This window comes from Felis catus, chromosome C1 (assembly GCF_018350175.1).
Source record: "Felis catus isolate Fca126 chromosome C1, F.catus_Fca126_mat1.0, whole genome shotgun sequence".
Lineage (NCBI taxonomy): Eukaryota > Metazoa > Chordata > Mammalia > Carnivora > Felidae > Felis > Felis catus.
Window position 1 is genome coordinate 85,141,025 of NC_058375.1, and position 15,232 is coordinate 85,156,256.

General features: G+C 38.5%; 1 protein-coding gene across 6 annotated transcripts in view; it reads right to left on the bottom strand.

The window, feature by feature from the left end:
* Positions 1-15,232, bottom strand: part of FRRS1 (ferric chelate reductase 1) — a 103,077-nt gene that overhangs the window by 42,736 nt on the left and 45,109 nt on the right. For 2 of the 6 annotated variants that reach the window (XM_045036266.1, XM_045036263.1), the window contains one exon: positions 5,268-5,315. The exons of 3 other annotated variants lie outside the window; for them this stretch is intronic. The gene's annotated coding sequence lies outside the window, so the exon portion shown is untranslated. Of the gene's footprint in view, positions 1-1,927; positions 2,019-5,267; positions 5,316-15,232 lie in introns of those variants that run through there. One more of the 6 variants, XM_019837487.2, reaches the window with a different exon arrangement.

The following is a 15,232-nucleotide window of genomic DNA, read 5'->3' on the forward strand; positions in this document are numbered from 1 at the left end:
AAGTATCAACTCCTTTCACAAAACCCTAAGACATGAATCTGCATGTACTTAAGTGGAAACATGCTCATGCCACACTGAGGAATGAAAACAAGCAGATTGCAAAATGATATTTAGTATACTGAAAGATATATCACTTAAAAGTTAAAGGGAAAAGGAAAAAAAAAAAACTTCTATTCCACACTTTAACCTTTCTCAATAGTGGTTATCACCAGGAGAGTGTTTTCAATAGGGGAAGAGAAGTGGACTTCCTCTTTTTTAATCCTCTTTGTATTGTGCATATTTTTTTGAAAAGGATGTTTATAACATAAAAATTACAAAAATATATAATATGAAAGTATAATATATAATATAAAATAATTTAAAATTTTTAAAGCATGTAGTGCTTTAAATATAATAAAAAATTATAATTTGTAACTATAAAACATGGGATATATAAAGACTGTAAAGAAATACCAGAAAATTGTTTAGCTTTTTTCTTTTATCTATTTTCAAACATTCTGTTACTTTTACAGTTTTTGCTTGGTTTTGTTTTGGTAGATAAAACCTCGTCCCCTCTTTCAAGGTCCATTTGCAAAGCCATCAACTACTGTCTCCTATGATCCAGTGAACACTACGGACATTGAAATCACCATCGTTTGAAGAATCCAGCTGCCGGTTTTAACCCAGCAGGCACCACCTTAGTGACCGTGAGCGAATTATTTAACCTTACCAGGCTTTAGTTTTCTCATTTTACTAGAAAAAATGCAACCAACATCAAGGTGCTTTGTGAAGATTAAATAAAGTAATACGTATGAAACATCTTGCACAGTGGCCACCATAAACCAGGTCTTCCATTAAAACCTCCTTCTTTCCATGGGGTCTTGCCTATTTCTGCCAACCTCAAGTAACTGTTCTCTTTTCGGAACCTCCAGAAGCTTTGATTTTGCTGATAAAAAAATTTATCACCCCTGCCCCAACTGGTGACTTGTCCTCTGGCCAGAGGTGTCCCGCGTGTTGATCTCCTGTCACACTAACAGTGTACCTTGAAAACACTTGTACAGTGTGATTTCCAGAGAATCGGACATTACCTAAAAAGACACGTGTGAAACAGAAGCTACAGTTGGCCAAAAGAATCAACATGTTGGGTTATTAAACAACTTACTAGAACTCATCCCTTCAAACAAAACCATCCTCTAAAAAGTCTAGCTCATTGTTTTCAATAAATCAATAAACCAAAATTTAGCCTCCATCTCTGTACCGTACTCAAATCTTTTTCTCTTAATTCGGAATTAAAAGAAATTACCTGAAGCTCAAAAGTTCAGCTCTGTAAAGAAATATCCCTGGATAATGTATTTACAAATTGAAAAATCTCCTTTGCCCCTAGGCAAGCACTGACAAGATACAAAAAGGGGGGAGGGGCGCGGGGCGGGGCAGAGGTAACACCTTGCCACCCTTAGAGACTTTCTTAAATTCTAAAGGCACACCAGGGGTCGGGGGAGCTAAAATTTCTAGTTTAAAACACACTTTAAAAACGAAGTAAGGCTCTGAATAATCTGCATACAGGTAATTATCCCATTAGGTTTAAATATAAAAGGGAGTTCCGACAGTTTCAACTTTTCAAAAAAGAAGAAAGAAGGAAAACACGTGTGCATGAATACAGTCCAAGCTTTTCAGGATCCCAAGCACGACTCTACTTACAATGTCCCTTTTCTGGGATTAAAGCTCGTTAGTCAAAGTCACGGGACATATTACTAACCTAACTCGTTTGTGCACCCTCATTAACTCAATACAAGTCCAGAACATAATTTGTTAAAGCGTTCATTCTGCGTCGCCGACTGCCCCCATGATCCATGGCGCCTGCTCTCCAGTACTGTTGCCTTAGCTGGCTTCAATTTTTAAACGCTTTGCGGAGAGCTCTGACTTAGAGAGAACAGAAGGCGACACTTACCTTGAGAAGCGAAGGCAGCCTAGCCAACTTCCGGTTTTGTTACAATTTGTATCTCATTTCAGCAGCTGGGTGGAGCTAGCTCACCCAGTAACCAGAAAGTTTCCCAAGCTAAACTAAGCTGTAAAACTTGATTTGCAAGACGAGAACTAATTTTTGGACTCCATTTCTGAGAATTAAGGGTTCTGTTTTACATATAAGAACACTTTTGGCCAAGTAATAGTTATTTCATTGAGAAAATTATGTATTTGCCTTTAACTACAAAACCATTTGAAAATACCTGTTCCATACACTCTAAGACAAACAAAAGAACCTAGTTATGCCTAGGTAGGGTTGCCAAGTTTAGCAAATTAAAATATAGGATGCCTGCTTAAACTCAATTTCAGATAAACAACCAATATAAATATTGTTCTATGCAGTTTGGGGAAAGTAATTATACTAATAAATGATTCATTGTTTTTCTGAAATACAAATTTACTCTATTTTTTCTGGCAACCCTATCTAAGGCATAACAGTAATTAGCAAACTATTTCAACTAACTACAAAAGGTGCAAAGAATCAGACTGCATAGAACTGAAACCTTGGAAAGTGTAAATGACATAATGCAAAAGAATTATTTTATTTTGCAAAATTCACTCTGAAACTTAGGGATTCCATTTTCATTTCTTTTTAAGCATTTAATCTTTGTTTTGCATAAGATTTTTTTTTTAAAAAAAGAAAATTTTTAGGGCTAGGAAAAAGCAATGAATCTGAAAATATTAAACATTCCAGCACAGACTATGACTCACAAGTGCAGACTGGAAAATAAATGGTGTCATATACACCTTAACCTGTGATCACTGGTTGGCAATCAACACGACTAAAATCTCTAAAACCATTTTAAGTGGAGAGAGGGGAAAGAACACGATCACTTTAACCTTTCTCCTTAAGAACTACTCGCAATTACCAAAAACCCTCTTTACAGGATTTTAGATAGACACTTTAAATAAAGATGCCACAGAGCTGGTTTTCTATCCTAAAGCTGCATGGAATATGAACAGAAGCACACTCAGTCAAGTCAAGTTTCAGTCCTTCCATATAAAGCTTCAGGCGATGACATAGCTTTCTGCAGTTATACTTAAACCTTTTCCAGAAATAGTCCCTGGGGGACACTCTGCATGCCAAAAGCATGATTTAAAAAATTTATAAAGCAAGTAATTCTTAGAATATATTATCATAATCTTTTATCCTAAAGCACTCTTAAACAGATGAACCTGGGGGGGGGGGGGGGGCGGGGGAGAAAAAGGGGCAAACCAGGAAACAGACTGAGGGTTACCAGACGGAAGGTGGGCAGGGGGATGGGTGAAATAGGTAATGGGGATTAAGTCGGGCACTTGTGATGAGCACAGGGTGTTGTATGGAAGTGTTGAATCACTAAATTCTACACCTGAAACTAATATTACATCGTATGTTAACTAACTGGAACTTAAATAAAAACATGAAGAAGAAAAATAAACAGTAGTGGGAGGAACTGAATACAGAGGCTTGGCTCTATCTAAACGCACCCTTTTCCAGGCTATCATTTCCCCCAAAGTCCCCAGCTACAATTCCCCTTATCACTCCCTGCCAGCAGTTCACCTCTAGCCAGCTTTTTCTTCATTAGCTACTTGTTAGCTGTCACAAAAGGAACCAAATTTAGTAAGATGTTCAATGGAGCTTGGACTCTGAGTTGACACTATCCTATTGGATCCCATTCTCATGCCTCTAAATTGGTGGTTCTCAAATTTTCAGTCCAGACTCCTTTACAACTTTTTAAAAATCATTGTGGACCCCAAAGAGATATTTGTTTATATAGGTGATATCTATCAATATCTATATGTATTAAAATTTTTAAGTGAGAAATATTTAAATACCCACAAATTCATTTTTAAATAACAAAACAAACTCATTAAATATTAATATAGTATTTTTTTTTTTTACCAGTGCCTTTCTGACTGCTTTCCAAAAAGAAGAGTTTAGTGAGTGGAGTCGTATTGTTTAATTTTTGCAAATCTCTTTAGTGCCTGGTTTAACAGAAGACTGCTGGAGTCTCATATCTTCTTCTGTATTCAGTCTGTTGCAGTATCTTACAACACATCATGTAGCCACTGGAAAACTCCAGGGTATACTCATGAAAGAATGAGAATGAATAAGGCAAATAAAGTACAGCAATAATGAGAATTAGCATTTACTGAGCACTCATTTTGACCAAGCACATGTATTATCCTAAGTCTCACAAGAACTGTAGGCGAAAGGTATTACAGTATTACAGACATTCTACTGCTGAGAATGTTAAGGACATGCTTGGCTAAGTAAATTGCCCAAAACCAGGAAGAGAAAAGTGGCAAGGCAGGGTTCTAAGCCACAGCTACTAGCTCTCTGCCCTGAGCCTCACTGCCAAATCTGAATGATGTCTGATGGACCAAACATAAACTTGCCTTTCCTATTATACTCAGCATTTCATAAAACACAGGATTCATGCAGAACATCCCCAATTGATTAGACCCTGCTTCAAATCAATAAATCCAAAACCCACCATCTAAAATGGACCCATTATCACGTGGCCTTTAATTTTGTCAATCTTATCCAAATTCGTCCTCTCTTTATCTCCACTGCCATCACTTTTCCTCTGTTTTTGTTACCTCAAAAGTAAAAATGAGGGGTTACAACCAAAACCATATGTTCTCTAAGGTCTCCTGCCAAATTGTGAAAGCAGGTTTCTGATGACTAGAAAGAGACACATAATGGTCCAGAAAAAGACTAATTTTTCAGAATGAGAATTAATGAAATTATCACAATTATTCAACAAGTATTTATCAAACACTTAATATATGGCAAATACTGTGCTAGGCACTACCCTATGTTTGTACAAAGTGGCTCTATGTCTAATATATTGTGATTTCTTAGGTGGGTAATAAAGAAAGAACAAAAGAAAGAAAGGGGTGAGGGAGAGAAGGAAGGAAGGAAGGGAGGGAGGGAGGGAGGGAAGGAGGAAGGAAGAAAAAAAGGAAGGGGCATAATTACTTGATAAACCCACATTTCTGTAGACATGCAGTTCTCATTGCTTTCCAGATGTCATTGGATTAAGAATCTTGAGAAAAAAAGATTATCCTGGGTTATCCAGGTGTGCCCTAACTGCAATCATAAGTATCCTTAAAAGAAGAAGCAGAGGAGATTACACACAAAGGAAGACAATGTGACCATGGAGGTAAACATTGGGGTAATGCAGCCACAGGCCAAAGAATGCCTGTAGCCACCAGAAGCAGGAAGACAGCAGGAAAAGATTCTCAACTAGAGCTTCTGGAGGAAGTGGTTCTGCCAATACCTTGACTTTGGCCCAGTGCTACTGATTTTGGACTTCTGGCTTCCGGAACTGTAAGAGAATAAATTTGTTGTGGTCATTTGTTATAGCAGCTGCAAGAAACAATCAACTCCTCTTTCCAGTTTCTCCTGTATTTTTATCAATCAGTGGTACCCATTCTCTTCAACACTCAAGCAAAACCTAGAGATGACTTTCAACTTTTTGTCTCTTTCATATTTTATAGCTCAGAGTTTTTCAGTTTGGAGCCACAATCCATTTATTAATGGATTATAAAATCTTTAGTGGGTAACAATCAGAAAAATGTTAATAAAATAGCATAGAAAAAAACAGAGTGCATTACATATGATAAGGGTAAATAAATGCTGTTTCATGAGGCTATTCGGATTACATCTGTGAGTAGAAATGTCCTGAGTTTCTTATTTCTTACTGTGGGCAGTAGCCCAAAATGTTGAAACCAATTGCTTTTAATATCTCCCCAAGTCAATTATCATCTCCTCCTTTCTGAACACTCACATATAGGCCTTCGTACTTATTTATTCTAAGCAGAGGAACATGGTGGTCTGGAATCAGACCACCCAGGATTTGAAGATCAGCTCCACCACTAAACTTTGTGATCTAGACCTCTATCATAAATGAAGATCATAATACTTTCCTCATAATAGTGTGAGAATTAGCTGAGATACAATTGCTTAGTTCAATGTCTAAACATAAAAATTGTTCAGGGTGCTGGGTGGCTCAGTCAGTTAAGCATCTGACTTCAGCTGGGGTCATGATCTCACAGTTTGTGGGTTGAGCCCCCCCATCAGGCTCTGTGCTCACAGCTCAGAACGCGGGGCCTGCTTCAGAGTCTGTGTCTCCCTCTCTCTCTGCCCCTCCCCCACTCACACTCTGCTCTCTCTCAAAAATAAACATTAAAAAAAAGTTTTAATAGTTCAATAAAATATGTGCACTATAATAATCTATCCTCAAATTCTCTAGACCATAGTAGTAACCTTCTAACTAATCTATCCTGCTTCCTCTCTCATGACCTTCATGAATCCTGCTGACAATAGTCCAACATTAGATTAATCTTCCTAAAGCATCGCTTTTATCAATAATGTTCTGTGATGTACCATTGCTTATAGAGTTAAATCCATACTCTTTCAGACATTCAAAGCACTCTGAAAAACTAAAACGGGTGGGGGGGCGCCAGGGTGGCTCAACTGGCTAGGCCTCTGACTTCAGCTCAGGTCGTGATCTCACGGTCCGGTCCGTGAGTTCGAGCCCCTCATCAGGCTCTGTGCTGACACCTCGGAGCTTGGACACTGGAGCCTGCTTCAGATTCTGTGTCTCCCTCTCTCTCTGCCCCTCCCCTACTCATACTGTGTCTCTGTCTTTCAAAAAAAAATGTTTTTTAATAAATAAAAAAACAAAAATAATAAAAATAAAGCACTCTGTCACCAGGCCACACCTTCATTGCTTTCCCACCAGGTACTGCTGATTAAATCACCCCATTAAATGCAAAGACTCATTCTTATGTTTCCACATTTGCTAATGCTGTTCCCTTATCTCATTTCTTTCCAAGTATTAAACACCACACAATCTTCAAGGTTTAGAAAAAGTCCCAATTCATCCATGAAACTTTTCTGATAATCAGAACTAATATAAGTTCCTCCATTATAAAATGGCTATATGGCCAAGCAAAACTGTCATAGTCTCTGAAGTCTGGCCCACTTTGGTTGAAATCCCAGCTCTGCTCTTTAATAGCTATTCAACTTCAGGCAAGTTACTTAACGCCCTAATCTCACTTTCTTCATTTGCATAAAGAAGGTAATGATACAGAAGTAGGGTTTTTGTGATGTTTTCATGAAATAATATCTCATCACACTGACACCAGAATGATCTTGAAAACCTGCTCATGACATTACTTTTACTGTCTTATGTTAGAGTGAAGAAATACACATTACCTAAGATGCCACTGACACACTCAAGCAGCCATCACCATTGCTTATAATACTCTTCACTGCTAAACTGGACATGGCCTCAGATCCTTCCCAATACACTACACCAAGTGGTCAATACCAATGGATGAAAATCCACACTAACTATAAGCAGTCACTGAGATAGGGACTATGTCATTACTTTCAATTCCTTTTTTTAGGAACTAAAAAAATCTATGTTAAATATCTCACCTTAATTTAATGGTAGAAAGATGGATACTAGAAAGCTTATCCCTTTCCAAACTTGATTTGAATTTCAGTTCATTTTAAGGGCAGAGTATTGATTATAATGAAAGCATGGAAGACATTCTTTATTCTCTTTAATTACATTATTTTCTTTTATAGCATTTTAATTTACTCTAAGACAATATTAATGCTCTGTAATTATGTGCCAGAGATGGTACCACTGATCAAAGTAAAATATTAAAAGTTTGATTCAGCTTTATCAAATCATTAATAGAATCTCTGTTAATCATCTAGAGACACGATATAAAGATAAAAGTCTTGGTAATTACAATCAGTGGCTTCTACTATTTTCTATCAATTAGGGTTATACTATATTCAAGTTTCTACCATACCTGTTATTAAATCAATTAAAGCAAATAAGAAAAGAAACTAAGAAGGAACCAAGGAAAGGAAGAATATAGCATCTATTAAGTAATAACCTAGTCCTATTCAGTAATAAATTAGGGTTTTTTTTAATTTCCCAAGGTTTTTTTTGTTTTTTGTTTTTTAACGTTTATTTATTTTTGAGACAGAGAGAGACAGAGCATAAACAGGGGAGAGTCAGAGAGAGAGGAAGATACAGAATCTGAAACAGGCTCCAGGCTCTGAGCTGTCAACACAGAGCCTGACACGGGGCTCGAACTCACCGACCGCAAGATCATGACCCGAGCCAAAGTCCGACGCTTAACCGACTGAGCCACCCAGGCGCCCCAATTTCCCAAGTTTTAACAAGGAAGAAATAGTATAATTTACTGGAGAATTTTGTTTAGCAGCTCTTGGGCTACATGACTTTTTAAAATGCCATTTGTTTACAAGATGACTTGGGTCCTATTGTGTTAAGTGAATGCCTTTAATATATACAAATGTAACATAGTCTTAATATTGAAAAGAAACTATGCTCTCCACAGCCAGAATGAAAAGTAATAGAGTTATCGACTGTGTAGAAAAGTCATTGGTTTCTTTTACACACAAAACATTATACAGTCAGGATGACATTTATAACGAAAGCTGGCAGCTCTAACCATTGTTGCAAGAACACTTTTTGTCCATTAGGTAAGCCTTCAAAATTGTAGAATTTTAAATTCAACAAACATAAAGCGTAAGAATAAATAAGGTCGCAGTACTCAGGGACCAGGAACCACGAAACAAATGTATGAAACAGCAGCGTGTGCTCTGAAAATGAAAAATAATCCCAGACCATGAGTGAACTGAGGTGAATATGATCGTCGCCCTCAATTCCACCAGAGGAAGCAGGATCTTGTCTACCCTCGAGTGCCCCAAAGGTGAGTGCAGAAGGAAAAGCCTTCACTCAAAAGCTTCTGGTTGCATAAAACCTGAAGGCAAATACCACACATAAGATCCCGCCAATGAAACAATATCAAAATAAGGAGAGCAAATCCAAACCTGGTCATTAATCAAAGCAACCAGTAGGAAAACACAAGCTGAAATATGTGGCCAAAATAAGGAAACTAGAGAACCAAGAAAAGCAGGGGTGAGGAGTAATGGAATGGCAAAAAGTATTGATCCGGATTAATTCTGGAATGGAGCACAGAAACTTTCAGTGACTTTTTATGCAAGAGTAGGCCAGCTTAGGCAAATAGGGCCTTCTAAAGGGATAAAATTGAACGAACACCATCTAATCCCTAGAGTTTTCCAGATATCCCCCCTAAAATGGCCCAAAACATTTAGTGTATTTTTTCTTGTATCCCGACTTTTTAAATTACTATGAATTGCATAGATACTATTTCTACAGATTTTAATTGCTGAAACTGAAACAATAAAGATTCCATTCAATTCCATTTTTTTCCCCAAAAGCAACCATTGTTATCAGTTCAGCATGTTTCCATCTAAGACTTTACATGCAGTTTTCTGTACTTACAAAAGTAGGTAGGTGCACCTGGGTGGCTCAGTCAGTTAAGCATCCGACTTCAGCTCAGGTCATGATCTCTCAGTCCCTGAGTTTGAGCCCCACATCGGGGTCTATGCTGACAGCTCAGAGCCTGGAGCCTGCTTCAGATTCTGTGTCTCCATCTCTCTCCCACTCCCCACTCACACTCTGTCTCTCTCTCCCTCAAAAATAAATAAACATTAAAAAATTTTTAAAAGCAAAAAAAAAAAAAAATGTATAGCTTTGGTTTTGTAATAGAAATAGTATCATTCTCTTCATATTGTTCTGAAATTTTTTCACCTAACAACATATAGTCAAAGAATAACTCAGATATTTAAGACACCGTTATATATTTATTTCATGCACTGTTTATTTTTTACATGAGGGAGACAGAGTATCAAGGGACAAAGGCAAAAATACAATGTGTAAGAGAAAGAAGAGAAGAAAAACAACTGCGGGTAGTCTGGAAATAATGAAACTTTCTGTTCATTTCCAGCATGAGCTAATTCACTGACAGCTAGATAAGGTTTCAGTCTGGAAAGTGTCCCATTGAGCAAGCTGGCTGGAGTCCACAAAGATAACACTTTCAGTGGTTTACAGATTCGCTAGAGAATCTTACTAATCCCTACAGAGAATAGGGGAGCAACTGTCTCTCTGTGATAGCTGCCACGTCTGTCCAGTGGCTCCCCAACTCTGAAAGCCACATCTGCACTCATTTGATACTCTCCCTAACCTTCCATCAGCCAAACAGCAGAACTGAGTCCTGATCATATCAGTTATGCTTATGAGAGTTGTCCTTTTGAGAGTTGCCTAGTAACCAACCAATCACTCTCAGGGGCCACCTCGGGATCTAAATATCTAACACACTGCTCTCTGCTGCCCCCAGTGGACCAAATGGGATACTTTCTTTTACGAAAAGCCTAAAATGGGATACTTTCTTTTACGAAGTTAGCAATAAGATTCTTAGAACACTGGATATATTCTTGACCTCAATGACTAATAACTTCATCCCTTCAAGAACAATGAGAGCAACAACCAGAACCATTTCTCTTGACTCAATCCTGATCGACAAAGAAACTTTAAGACAGAGACAGAATCCAGAGACAAAAAACAGAAAGAAATTAGAAGTGGTAGCATCTACTTGGACAGGAAGATGGGTGAGATATAGGAAAGGAGCCAGTCTGAAAGGTGGAAAGCAAGAATTCAGTGTTGGACATATTAAGTTTTAGATGGCATTGAAATATCCAAGTGGAAATATCTATTTGACAGATGTGTCTGGAGATACAAAATTAACACTTTATTTTTTTATTTAATCCTTGCATGAGCAAGGATTAAAAAAGAGAAAAGAGCTGAAGAGTGAGCCTTGGGGCACACTAATGTTTAGAAATTGAGAAGAGCAGGCAAATTCAGTAAAGGAAATTGTGATTGAATGGATGGTAAGGTAGGAAGAAAACCAAGAGTGTAGAAAGTGTAGTCCCAAAGTGTAGAAAGCAGTTCTGAAGGTGGGTTTGGTCAATCATGACGAATGTTGCTGAGAGCTTGAATATACTGGAAACTAAGAATTGACCAATGAGCACTGTTTTTCAGAATCATCTGTGAACCACCTGCATCAGAATTACTTATACAATGGATTCCTGGGTCCACCTCAGACCTACTAGATCAGATTCTATGGACAGGAACCCAGAATTCTGCTCTTAAACAAGCCCAGGATGATTCCTAAGAACCCAAGAGTTGCTGTCTTGGAGTCTTTATTGGTGGAATTATACCCATCTTTGCTCAAGACCAATGGTTCTCAGATTTTAATGTCCATCACCATCACCTGGTAAATTCCTTAAAACACAGATTACTAAATTCCACCTCCAGAGTTTCTGATTCAGGAAGACAGGTAAGCCTGAAAACTGCTGATATTGTTGGTCTATGAACTATACTTTGAGAACCCCTGCACCAGACCCTTTATTTTTTTAAATTATTTTTTAAATTTATTTTTGAGACAGAGCATGAGTGGGGGAGGGGCAGAGAGAGAGAGAGAGAAAGAGAGAGAGAGAGAGAGACATAGAATCTGAAGCAGGCTCCAGGCTCTGAGCTGTCAACACAGAGCCTGATGCCTGGCTCAAATCCACAAATCGTGAGATCATGACCTGAGCCGAAGTCAGGTGCTTAACTGACTGAGCCACCCAGATGCCCCTGAAACAGACCCTTTAAAAGTAGAGTAAAAGCACATCTAATACAAGATGTGGCCCTTTCCTCGGTTAGTAAAACTCTAAAATAACACAGTTAACTGTAAGACAACAAATCTTATCTCAAGTTTTCTATTTCCCGACACAGCTGGAATTTCCCATTCTTTAAGAAGCCTCTGCTTTTAAAGTCTGTCTGATGATTAAATCATGCATGTCCTCCCTTGCTCAAAGTCAACTCATTATGGACATGAATCATGTCTACAAAATATCTTCCCAGCAACACCTAGACTAATATTTGGGTGAATACCTGGGGATTACAACTTAGTAAAGTTGATACATAAAACCGACCATCACACTACCATATCTAAAATAGAGTGCTTTCAGGTGCTTGAGTAGCTCAGTCATTAAGCATACCACTTCAGGTCATGATCTCACAGTTCATGAGTTCAAGTCCCACATTGGGTGAGCTCGAGCCTTGCTTCAGGCAAAACAGGAGCCCTGGGAAAGCCCTGCTTCTCTCTCTCTCTCCCTGCCCCACGTGGGATTCTCTCTCTCTCTCTGCCCCTCACTCACTTGTGCCCCCCTCAAATTAATTAATTAATTAGAGTTCCTTTTAACTCTACCTTTTCTTCACAGAACTTATCACTACCTGACTATATATATATATATATATATATATATATATATATATATACACACACACATCCCTTCATTTATGTAATAGCTATCTCATCTGCTAAAATGTGAAGTCCATCAGGGAAAGAATTTTGTCATCTGAAGTGTTTTTTTAATTATTAGGTTCAAAGAATCTATTTTTGGACACTGTGTTTACTTCTGTTTTGTTATTATGATCAGTGTTAGTATAAAGATCTCTGTATATACATACATCTTGGGTCTCTTTTCTAATTTTTAATTTTTAAAAGTGATATTTTGGGGCGCCTGGGTAGCTCAGTCGGTTGAGTGTCTGACTTCAGCTCAGGTCATCTTACAGGTTGTGTGAGTTCAAGCCCTGCACTGAGCTTGCAGCTCTCAGTGTACAGTCTGCTTCAGCTCTTCTGTCCTCCTCTCTCTCTGTGCCTCCCCACTCGCACACTCTCTCTCTAAAATAAATAAAACATTTAAAAATTTTAAGATAAATAAATAAATAAAATTTTAAAAGTGATTTATTATTTTTTTTTTTTTGAGAGAGAAAGAGAGAGTACAAGAGCGGGGGGGGGGGGGGGGCTCTGTAGAGTCCTCTGTACAATCCCTCTCTGTAGAGAGGGAGATGGTGGATCCAAAGCAGTCTCTGCCCTGTCAGCACAAAGTCCGATGTGGGGCTTGAAACCACAAACCGTGAGATCATGACCTGAGTCAGAGTCAGACACTTAACTGACTGAGCCACCTAGGCACCCCTAAAAGTGATTTTTTTAATCTAGTTTTTCTGTTAGTATTTTTTTTTAATTTTTTTTTTAATGTTTATTTATTTTTGAGACAGAGAGAGACAGAGCATGAACGGGAGAGGAGCAGAGAGAGAGGGAGACACAGAATCGGAAACAGGCTCCAGGCTCTGAGCCATCAGCCCAGAGCCTGACGCGGGGCTCGAACTCACGGACCGCGAGATCGCGACCTGGCTGAAGTCGGATGCTTAACCGACTGAGCCACCCAGGCGCCCCTCTGTTAGTATTTTCAAGTCAGGTTTCTGGAGGTATAATTCCACAAAGAGTAATATTTTCCCTTTTTAGCATAGAATTCTGTGACTTCTGATAAACACATGCTGTCAGTCATGTAAACACCACAGTCAAGACATAGAGCATTTCCATCACCTCAGAAGGTTCCTTTGTGACACATTGCAGTCAACCCTTGCCTCACCCCCTTCCCTAGAACCACTTGTATTAGTTCCCTGGGACTGCCAAACAAAGTACCTCAAACTGGGTGGCTTAAATGACAGAAACTCCTTGTCTGGAGGCTAGAGTTCCCAATCAAGGTGTTGGCAGCATTGGTTCCTCCAGAGGATTGTGAGGGAAGGATCGTTCCATGTCTTTCTTGGCTCATAGATGGCTGTCTTCTTCCTGTATCTCATTTATATCCTCTTCCTTCTGTGTATGTCTTTGTGCCTAGATTTTCCCTTTTTATAAAGAAGACACTGGTCATATTGAGCTAGGGCCCACCCTGAAGGCTTTACTTTAACTTGATTACTTCTAGAAAGACTCTATCCACATTCTGAGATGCTGGGAGTTAGGACTTCCACATATGAATTTTGAGGCAACACAATTCTAACACCACTGATGTGTTTTTTCTCCTTAGAGATTTGCCTTGTCCAGAACATCATATGGATGGAATTATAGCTTAGCTTTTGTGATTTTTTTTGTATATGGCTTCTTTCACTTAGCATAACACGTTTGAGGTTCATCCATGAACCTCAAGTGTACCAGAAGTTTGTTCCTTTTTATTGATGAGTAATACTCCATTGTATATATGTACTATAGTTTGTACATCCATTCACCCACTGAAGGACATTTGGACTGCTTCTAGTTTGGAGCAATTATAAACAGAGTCACTAAAGAAATTCACATACTGGTTTTTGTGTACACAAATGTTTTCATTTCTCTTGAGTGAATATCTAGGAGCAGGATTGCTATATCACATGGTAAGTATAGGTTTAACCTTATAAGGAATTACCAAATTGTTTTCCAAAATGATTGTACCATTTTTTCATCCCAACCAGCAATACATGAGCACATAAATAGTTGAAAAGTGGACTTTGTGACATCATTTGGCAATACTTATTAATTCAGTATTGTAGAAATGATGGAAGCAAGGAGCATCATTATAACTCAGAGCTTATCTGTCTGCATCAAATATGTCATGAAAAGCTCTTCATAAGTAGCTGATTCTGAGACAGGCTTTTCTAATGACAACAGGTCATTTGTTAAAACACATATTTAGTTTTGGGGGTACCTGGGTGGCTCAGAGTGTCCAACGTTGGCTCAGGTCATGATCTCTTGGTTCCTGAGTTCAAGCACCACGTCAGGTTCTGTGCTGACAGCTCAGAGCCTGGAGCCTGCTTCAGATTCTGTGTCTCCCTCTCTCTCTGTCCCTCCCTCTCTCTTGCTCTCTCTCTCTCTCTCTCTCTCAAAAATAAATATTTAAAAAAATTTTTAATGTTTTTATTTACTTTTGAGAGAGAGAGAGACAGAGCATGAGCAGGGGAGGGGCAGAGAGGGAGGGAGACACAGAATCTGAAGCAGGCTCCAGGCTCTGAGCTGTCAGCACAGAGCCTGACATGGGGCTTGAACTCACGGACTGTGAGATCACGACTGAGCTGAGTCGGATGCTTAACCAACTGAGCCACCCAAGCGCCCCTAAATAAACATTTTTTTTTAATTTTAAACATTTAGTTTTTAAAAATTTTATCAAAACAAAACATGCACATAAGTTTTTAAAAAGCAAATAGTACAGAAACCATATAGTGAAAAGCAATCATTCTGTGTTTGATTGTCCACCGATTCCCTAACCCAGAGGCAAATTCTTTCACATATATCTGCTTTGGTTCTTCTGGTGGTTACTTCCATTTCTCTTAATATACTCTTCCTACTATTTCTTGATATAATACCTTGAATACCTTGATTTTTTTTAAGTTTATTTATTTATTTTGAGTGGAGGGAGGAGCAGAGAGAGAGGGAGAGAGAAAAAGAATTCCAAGCAGGCTCAGCACTG